Source organism: Athene cunicularia, assembly GCF_003259725.1.
Source record: "Athene cunicularia isolate RWA chromosome 1 unlocalized genomic scaffold, athCun1 chr1_part1, whole genome shotgun sequence".
Lineage (NCBI taxonomy): Eukaryota > Metazoa > Chordata > Aves > Strigiformes > Strigidae > Athene > Athene cunicularia.
The window spans coordinates 14,817,283-14,827,707 of record NW_020799091.1 but is presented as its reverse complement, the minus strand read 5'-3'; positions in this window follow the sequence as shown (position 1 = coordinate 14,827,707).

Genomic DNA, 10,425 nt, shown 5'->3' with positions numbered 1-10,425 from the left:
TATATATATATATATATATATATATATATATATATATATGAGGAAAACAATGGTGTCCTGTATAGCATTTTCTATATGTGGAACATTTAACATTTTCAGATTCCATAGAGTTGGACAACAGTGATAAATTTATCATAATCAACACTAGCAATTTAATGAGGAGGCTAAGGCTGCTATCAGAAGCACCTGTGAAAGCGGTTTTGGTGTTCTTAAGACTACATTCAGGTAGAACAATGGCCACTTTCTCTTCTGAAGTATGGTGTACCAGACGTCTGAAGCACATGAAAAGATATGCAATATACATTTTCAGACACCACAAGATTCCTCTTTGTCAAGAGCACATTAAAATCATACCACAGGAAATCAAGGCTTGATTGAAAAGTTTGGATCTGCCTCAGGTAAAACTATGACACCAAAAATCCTATTGTGAACATTGGAAGCCAGGACAGAATTACAATTAACAACAGAAAAAAAATGTCATGTAAGATCTTCCCTTTTATACATTTTTTCTCCCTCATATTAAGCCTTTATATTTCCCTTGTGAGATTTAAACTTTAAAGACTCTTGCTTAGAGTCTGCTTCCTACACTAATTACAGACACTAAGCATCTGTTGGAATGTCCTCTGGTTACCACTGGAATTTAAACTACCGCCATTCCCCACAGTATAGTAGTTAAATCTTAGTGTTTTAAGTCTATATTCCCATGTACTTACTATGCAGTGAAACAGTAGAGTCATCTGAAATATTCAGATAAGTTCTAACACATTCTGATAATAAAGGAGATAAGGCCATCATTCACAGATATTTTCAAATTAAAAACCTCAATCTACCTATTCAGATACCCAACTTCTAATTACTGTTTGTCTGAGAATAGTCCATACAATACAAAGTTCTCTCCAGCTTTTGATTTACAAAGATAACACTGAAAGAGAAATTACAGATCTCTCTTCAGCATTGCAGCTTCATTCTTCACATCTGTTTGTTAGATTGAAAATTGTTTGCTTTCCTTTTGGAACTGCACAGTGATTAAAAAAAGCCCATTTGTTCAGAAAACTCACTGGTTTGTCTTTCTGATATCTCTGCAGATTTTATTCTGCTTGTAGAACTGGGAATTCTCAAAATATTCAATCTTGGATTTTCTGCTTTATTCAGATGGGGAAACAATCAGAAGTCTATTAGTTTGCTCAATTTCAATTCTATTCCTTGGAGTTTATCTGCTTTACCTGAGCATGCAATCTTTCAAAATAAATGTTCCCAGCTACCAAACCTATTGTATTAGACCCTGCATTTTGGATTTGTTGTTCAGTTCCCTGGCTTCCCTTACTCCAAGGTTGATTCCACCCTAAGACTCATTCAGGTCTTGTCATCTCACTAGCTCTTTCTAGTACAGTCATATGAAATGCTGTGGTCTCCTGGATTTATTTTGTGTAGGAGCTTGACTGTTATAGGGATCCTGGTTTTTTGCTTCTTGTGAGACATGTATTTTGAGTACGATAGCTTGATCAGAGTAATTTTAGGGGGGTGAAATCGTATTTTCACAGTGCCTGCATGTATAACAGCCCTCACTGCATCACCAAATTTTCATCTTAATGAAGCATTTTCATCTCAGCTACAGAGTGACATGCAAAATGGATGTTTTGTGTCTTAAACTGGATTTCAAAATGTTCATACAATCCAAAATCAAGATTCCTCAAGCAGTCATTGAGTTTCTACCTAATCCTGGGACCATCAAACTTTTATGAACATTGCACTTTTTAACATTAATATCTCTCATAACATGCTGGAAGTGTCTTATCCTAAAAATTAATGACTGTCATAGTTCAGTTAACCCTCTGTGAAAGCAACAACAACAAAAGACATTTCTCTTCTTATATATCTAGAGGAACTTGATCCCCCTAGCATTCTCAGTCCATGAACTGGAACCCATGTAGGTATAGCTAATACCTTGTTTGAGAACTAATTAATATCCATTTTTATCTTGGATCTAGGCTACAAGGTTCAATTGTCTTTTCTCCCTTATGATCTTCTGATAATTTGGAAGCTATAAGATATTTGGGGATAAAGAAAGGGAAGAATTTAGGGTGAAAGGAAAACATTTTTCACATTATCATTAGTATAGGGGTTCTAGCATTCTGTTGGGTGGGGAAAGCACTGAGTGAATGTGGTACAGATTAACCAGCCTTGAATCCAGTACAGTAACAGGAATTAGTGGGTGAACTGGAACTCATGTCTCCTTGCTCCCAGTTAATAATGCAGGTAGTGAGCTGTCTCCCCATGTATATGAGCTTCAGCTGACAAGTGACTTATGACTGACAGAATGAAGTAAACACTTTCCCCCAAATTCTGTCTATCATTCCTCTAATTCTACCTGTTCAACAGATTTGGGGGCTTCCCTCTTTGATCTGACAGCTCCATGAACACCTATGAATCTGTTTCTAGGAAGGCAAGATTTGCCTTTCTGAGGAGTTGCATTCTTAGTTTCTACTTTATTCTTATCAGAATCTAGTGGCAGCCTGGTCTATTTCTTTTGAGGGGCTAACTCAGAAGTCATGCTGCTGAAACATGTATCTGGGATGTGCTCCTATAGCACTACCCAATACTTAAAGAAGGCCTACAGGAAAGATGGGGTGGGACTATTTATCAGGGACTGTAGTGATAGGATGAGGGATAATAGGTTTAAACTAAGAGAGGGTAGATTTAGATTACATGTAAGGAATAAATTCTTTACTATAAGGATGGTGATACACTAGAACAGGTTGACCAGGGAAATTGTGGCTGTCCCCTCACTGGCAGTGTTCAAGGCCAGGTTGGACGGGGCTTTGAGCAACCTGGGCTAGTGGAAGGGGAGTTGGAACTGGGTGATATTTAAAAGTCCCTTCCAACCCAAATGGTTCCCTGATTACATGATACTAAAATTGATTTCTTAATTCCTGGGTGGATTGCAGATCACATTTACTTCCCTGAGAGTGCAAGAAAAACTGGTCCATATTGTGTTCTAGGGAAGGATGCGTATTCTACCTCTCCTGTTGAAGCCAGTCCAGTGTGAAATATAAAATATGAGAATGATAGGGCCAGAAATCAAACCACCAACTCTGGCAGGTCCAGACCTCACATACATGATGTGTTCTGATTGGACATAGAGCAAACAGGTGGTAAATGACTTCCACAGTTTACATATGGTGGCCATTATCTGGAATTTTTGGATAATATCTAGGAGGCCAATTCCCAAAGCAGTAAGGTGATTGATTATACCTAAAAGAATCACATTGGCATTCAGACTGGAGGATATGGTGGTGCTGCAGAAAAAGGAGCCTGATTCAGTAGCCTAAGAATTAGTGGTTCATCCAGGAAGGTGAAAATCTGGCATCCATTACTTAATTTCCCAGAATTTATTTTTTAATCTTTTTTTACCCAAAGCAAGCTTTCTGAAAGTGAACTGAATATCATGTCTATGCAATCACCTAGAGCAAACATATAAATGTAATCACTGTGATGGACTATAAAATACTCCAGAATAGAGCCATTGAACTGAATAATTTTAGGTACCTAAAATTACAGTTTATGATTGTTAGAAAACTGATTCACTCTTACCTAGACAGGTGTTTCAAGCAAAGTCCCAAATTGAGCAGAACACAAGCAGTCTGGATCTCACTTGGATACGTAGACTTAATCCTCCTAACCTTTCTTGGTTTCTTAACATGCCATCTGACCCTGGAAGAAGGTAAAGGCCTCTCTCCAGAATCATCATATCCTTGCCTGCAGGGCCTCATCTGCTTGGTGCTCTCAGAGCAAGTCTAAGAGCTCCGGCTCTGTCCACAATGTATCTTCGAACATGACCATCTGTCAATCGCTCTGTATCTAGGGCACTACTGCAGTTAAGGACATTTTAGATTAAAGTGGGTCCTTTGGTCAAAAGGGTTTTTTTTCCGACTTCTCACCTCTTTTCAGGCCTTTTTGTCCCTGTACTGTTGTGTATGTGAGGATAGGATGAAAATAAATACATTCAGCTGCTGCTGTTTTAAATCTTTCTACCTTGCATGAAATATCTAAATATTCAGCAGACTCAAGAGGAAATAAGCACACAAGTAACTGTAATTTTGTGTTTGGGACACATCTGAGGATGAAGAAAGACTGGAAATTTGCCTTTGCTCTATTATTTTAATTTTATAGTAAGTATTTGATGGACAATTGAATTAATCTAAGGCTTCCCTCCCTTTTCTAGATTACCACTAATAAACATGGTTTAGACTTGTGGTTGCATTTCCTTTCTTTCCAATCATTTCCAACACTAAATTGCTCCAAGTTAAATACTAGTTGCACTAAAAGAGACTAAGAACTTTCCCACACTTTTTTTACTAAAGAATATAGGATATCTCAATGGTTAGGTCTTTCTTGTGTTATAAGAGATATGGGTTCAAACACTCTTTATGTTCTGCTGTAAATGTATGGAGATTGTAGCTTTCAATGGAATTTTTTTAAGTTCTCTGTGACTCAGAAATTTTCAAATTATTTTCTGGAAGAGGTAAGGATCAAGGAAACAGAAAGATCTAAGAGAATGCAGGCACAATGTAGGTGACACCATTTGCCTGAAGGAGGGAGATCTGTGTGTCTCCTGCTTTCACTTTCTTTTCCTCTGCAGCTCTTCCTCTTGCTTTCCAGAAGAGTAAAAGATTTCACCAGCTTCTACTCCACAAGGAAGAGGAAAAATAGTCCCTTGAAGAAAAAAAACAGATGTAATCCACTATTCCTTATATGCCTTTTCTTAAAGTACAGCAACTGCTTTTCATCCAGTCCAAACCCTAGGGATCGTCCATCATGATCTGCTCTTTTGTTAGTTCACTTCTGACTCGGGCTTTCTGGCCAAAACACATTCTGCCCATGCTTTCTAAGCCCTCACATGCTTTCAGAGGTGTAATGATACCTTGGTGTGGCTGGAAATCACAATGGTGGGAGTCTCCTATTAAGTGATGGGCCAAACTAGCATTTTTGTGATCCCTGATTTAATCTTAACAGTTCCCTGAGTGTGACCCCATTGAATTTCATAGCAAAATTTTTATTGAGCCAAGACTTAACTCCTCATAAATGTTAGAAGGGTGTATATAGTATATTTTTCTTTTGTCTCTTTTTATTGATTTGTTTCATAGACTTTTCATTTTCCACTCATACACAGTATGATAGAAATCATAGTTTTGTGAACATGCCTTTAAAAAATGGCTGTGGTTCAGTCATCTCACAACATCATTAAACCTCACTGAGAGCTCAGCTCTCATTAAATAACAGGCTACATCACTAATCACCAATATTAAGAATATAACAATCATTTTCAATAAATGTAAAATGTCTGAAAGAAAGATTTTCCTCTGTTCTATTAAATTTTATTACAACAAAAGTTAATACATTTAACAGACAGAAATGTTCTATCAAACATTTTATTATATCATTAAACCTTAAATATCTGCCATCTTTCAAGAAAGGAGAACAGATTATGCATTTAGGAGACTTCAAAAACAAAGCCTGATATTTAATTTAATAATTAAGAAAGGAAAGAAATAACTTTTCGCATATTTTTCCTATGGGTTCTTTGTTTCACCCACTTAAATCTGAAAAAAAGTGTTAATTATTATAAATTTATATAATCGGAAACAAACCTAACTTGGGCTCTACTCTCTCTATAGGCTAGGATTCTTTCACAGGTATTATTGTTATTCTTTATTCAAAAAAAAAAAAAAAAAAAAAAAAAAAAAGAAACTCTAGATGTAAAGAACAGGAAATAGTAACAGTGAAGCATAATTACACCTACAACTGTAGAATATAGTTAGAATATAGTTAGGCAACACACCAACAAAGTTAGCAGCAGCAAGGTATTGTGATGCATTATTTCTCATTTTATAAGATCCACTTTAGGGTGACTATAGGATTAATAAGTGTAAAGTTCAAGAGATTTCAAAATGCAGGTCAGTACATTGTCGAGGAGATGAAGTAACTTTCAAAAATGCTTTAAAGCGACTTTTAACTAGTTCATCTTCTTTCTGATGCCTCCAGAAAGGGCTGTTAGGAGCAGGTTGTAATTGGGGAACAACACCCAAGGCTTAAGTAAACAAATCTGTTGCTAAAACCAGTCACCTCTGACAAATAAACTCCCCCTCACTCGCTGCTGAGCTGGAGCTTATGCCTGCATCACAGCACCAAGCGCAGACAGAGATCTGCAGTGCTGGCCGGCAGCCCATGTGGGGTGGGGACCCCAAATTCAACCTGGGCCTGGATGACACATGAGGCAGATGATCATCCTCGAATGGTAACAGTCACATAAACTGAAAATGGGGTAAAAATTACTGCCAGAAGGCACTGAAGAGATAAAAATTCTCTCAAACTCTTGATGAAACAGGCATTAGAGATACAATTGGAGAGTGGGTCCATTTGTGCCTATTAAAGCCAGTGAACTGGATGCAGTCTCCAGTTCACGTGTCCCCAGCTCACTAACCACCAGAAGTCCTACCAAGCAGGTAGCTGTCAGGGTCTAGAGGACACCAGTGGCTTTACCAGCCCTGCCTGGCCTCCCCTGACCCTGCCCACAGGCCAGGACCCCAGTGCTGCCCCTGAGGGATGTCAGGCCCTGCACAAGGGATGCCACAGCAGGGATGGTCTCCGTCTCCCACAGCCCTGCTCTGCCCAGCCATATCCCCCCACGCAGTCAAACCCAGGCTGGCCTTGGCCTATCCCTATCCCCATGGGGTGTTGATGTTGGGGGCTGGGGCTGCCCTGGGTGCCCCTGGCCGCCCTGCTCCCTCTCTGGGGCAGTGGGACAGGCCTTGGCTGTCAGGCCCTGCCCCGTTTCTTCAGGAATCCCCAGCCCTCCTGGCGCCCTGACGTCTGTTGCCTGTCTGTTGCCTATCTTCGCTCACCTGGTCCAGACCGCCGTGTAAGCTACATTGGTCCCAGTATCACCAAAAAAATGGTGAACCTAATCATAAAGGCACCAGGCTGACAGCTGCACTTGGAGGAAGCATCATGTTTGTGTCTGAATGGCACACATGCCTGAGGACATGACTGGGCTCCAAGTTACTCAAAACTGGTTAGACAGTGGGGCATTCCTCAAGAAAGTGCAGTAGTTCCACACGTAAAAACTTCTCTATAGAAGCTTAAAAACACATTAGAAATAATTTGAAGACAGATTGATGTCCAGTGCTTATAAAGCAGCTATTTTTCAAATATTACCTCTGTATTAGCAGCCATAAAGATAAGAAGCTGAGAAACTCATGAACATCAAAGAAGAATGAATGGTTATGCTCTGAAAGACATTCTTGCTTTAAAAAAAAAAAAAAAAAAATGACTGAAGCTCATACTTTGGTCTTATTAGTTGCTTTAATTGTTCCCAAATGCTTTAGTGTGATGAGACAAAAAGTGGAGGGTGGTGACTCTTGTAACTTCACAGTAACAAATACTCTGTTCAAGCATAAAACAATAAGGTAATGGACTTCTCATGAGCAATGGATCAGTGGATTTACAGTCAGATTGACTGCCTCATCATTTCAAGAAGGAACAGTCACAGTGTGATAGAAAGTCTTTTCTTTAAAGAGTTTGACACAGAACTGATCATAATTTACCAACAGACATCACTGAGGTTAAACTTTAAAATAATAAGTTGCCTGTAAATAACCGTAGAATTCATTTTAATGTAGACAAACTGGAAATCCATGAAAAAAAATGATAAACAGGAAGTGTTTCAGTCAGCTTCTGTTCAGATGGCACAAATCAGAAAGGAATCATCAGTTCTCACTTCTCTGAAGATGCTGAAAACTCCTGGAGAAACATTCCACAGAATAAACCTGGCATCACATGGATTATGTGAGCAACACAGAACTCTAAGGCCACAGCCATAGACAGAAGTGTAGTAGAAAAATATTGCAGCACAATACAAGAAGTCATTGCAGTAATTAAAGTGTTGATAGAAAATTGGCTCAGACAAGCATGCTGTAAAATACCAGATTCTTCTTCATCAAACTCCTGTAAAACTACCAGATTATCAAGTATCTTCTGAAAGTTCACTTCAGTAGAAAAAAATGCATTAGCTTGCCTAATACTGGGATATAGATTGCCAAGATTTACAGAATATGATCTGAGCTAGAGAGGAGAAAGGCAAATATCTAGGCAAAAAAAATAATGCATCGTAGTAGTCAACTTTCTGCAACTAAAAAAAAGGTGGATGTGGTGTAAAAACTGAGAAATAGTACAACCCCTCTTAGAATACCATAAACTTGTCAAAATGTTTTGGGATTCTGGAAAGTGACCCAAGACTAGAGTATAGTCTCTGATGATTTCTAATAATAACTGGTATTTCTCCAAGCATTGGGACTAATGAATCCTGGATTCTAGTATCTCTCTCCTGTGATCTTGGACATTAAAAAGGCTTCATAGCTGAATGATCTTCCCTCTGTCCAACAACCTATTGTGTCTTAACATCTTTGATATGTCTACCCTGTCCAAATTTTGACCAAGATAGTTTATGTCTGAAGGAGGACGAATCATGGCGCACATATTTAAATTGCCTGTCCTGTCTAAGATAACTTTGGAGAGTGAATCTAGTTAAAGTCCCTGTGTATTTTGCTAAGGCATCAGACTAATGTGGAAATTCTTGGGTGTTCATGCAGCTGAATAGAACTGATGAAAATGTTACATGGCCAATATAAATCTTACCAGAACTGTGATGACTTTCTCGTGAGACAGAGTAAACCTATCACTGTGACTTGGATGTGGGTATCAGACAGAACTTCTTTATCTCATCCATAAGAAGTCTTAAGTATATGTAATTTTAAATGGATATATAACTAAGTAAATTAAATGTATGTAAACATGAGCTTTAAGCAACAAAGCCATTGGGAAGCTTTCTGCCTTTGGACTGAAGTGGCAGAGGAGATTGCCATGTGTCAAATACACCTTCTGTATGATAACAGAAGGATTTTAAAGCATGAATATAACAATATTTGGTATCCTCAGGATGACCAGGTAAATACAATTCAAATCTGTTATACACTTGAGCAGGTAAATGGGTGAGAATTACTGAACTGGTCTCTCAGGTACTAGTATTAAGTGTCAGTAGCAGGAAGGAGCATAGTAATGTAATGAGTTAGAGAGTGCTCAGCATTGTGTGGCTTCACACAGCTGTGCGAAGGCCACAGGAGAGGAAAGAACTAGTTTGTGAGCTTTGCAAGTTTTGCATTTAAGACTTTGTCTTAAAGAGTAAAAAAGTAAAATATTCAACCAAATCTTTGATGATGAGTAGCAAATAAGAGTTTATCAATAAAGTTTTGCAATCTGAGGGTGTCTTATACCACAAAATTGTTAATGAATAAAAGGAAGCTGTTTTCTATGTTTCAAAGGAGAAAGGAATTTAGATTTGAGAAAGTTAATACTCTACCAACTCCAAGCTCCTCTTACACTTTCAAGAAGAGAACTTTCCTTTCTTCGTTTGCTATGTAATTCTGCCAGCCTTATACACAAAGAATAAAAGTTTAATATGTGTGCAGCCCAACTGAATTCAAATAAGATTTCAAGTATGTTAAGGTGTTGCTTTGCTTAATGAAAGATGTTTAAAATTGCCTATTTGTGATCTTGTGTTGATTTACAGCATTTCAAGGTAAAAAAGCCTTTCCTGAGAAAAAGTCGGACTGCTTGAAGTAAAACAATTTAAGTATCCATACATTGCTTGCATTCAGAATAAAGGGAAGGGGAAGATTTGTTGCTAGGAGACCGTGGATAAAAGGTATCAGGAAAGATTGCTTTATTCTAAAGATTAGAATCTGTAATCAAAATACTTAGCCGATAATAAAATAGCTATATGCATGAACTCATTGCAGGCCAGGTGAAGTATGAGACAAGTGCTAGAAAGCTTATGAAAAGTGCAAATCTTCGAAAAGAGTTCAGCTGTCATGACATGCTGGCCTGATAAAAGAATTTCATTATTTACTTGCTTACAATTAGGACAGAAATTCAGTTGGGATATAAATTAAGGAATAAATATTGATTAATATGTCAAGAAGGATCTATGATTTAATTTATTTCGGGTATTTACACTGTGACAATTTGTAGGTGTCTAAAAGTTTTAAAGGAATAACCATAAAACATGTTGCAGCTATGGAGAAAGAAAGCTTGTTGCAAAGAAGAGGTGAAATTATTTTTATAGTTAGTTCAAATTTGCTATGTTCAGATAAAGGAAATAAGTTTGGAAAATGTGAAGCTTTTCATGGCTACAATTTAAAATGAACAGCTTTATGACATTTGTATAAAGTTTTTGTCTTGTAGAAATTTAAACAAAAAGTAATAGATATAAATAAAACCAAAGAAATAAATATTTAATTTTGTCTTTTGGTTTTTTTTTGTTTTTTTTTTTTTCAGCGCAAGGTTTTAGGGTTTTTTTGGGTGGGAAAA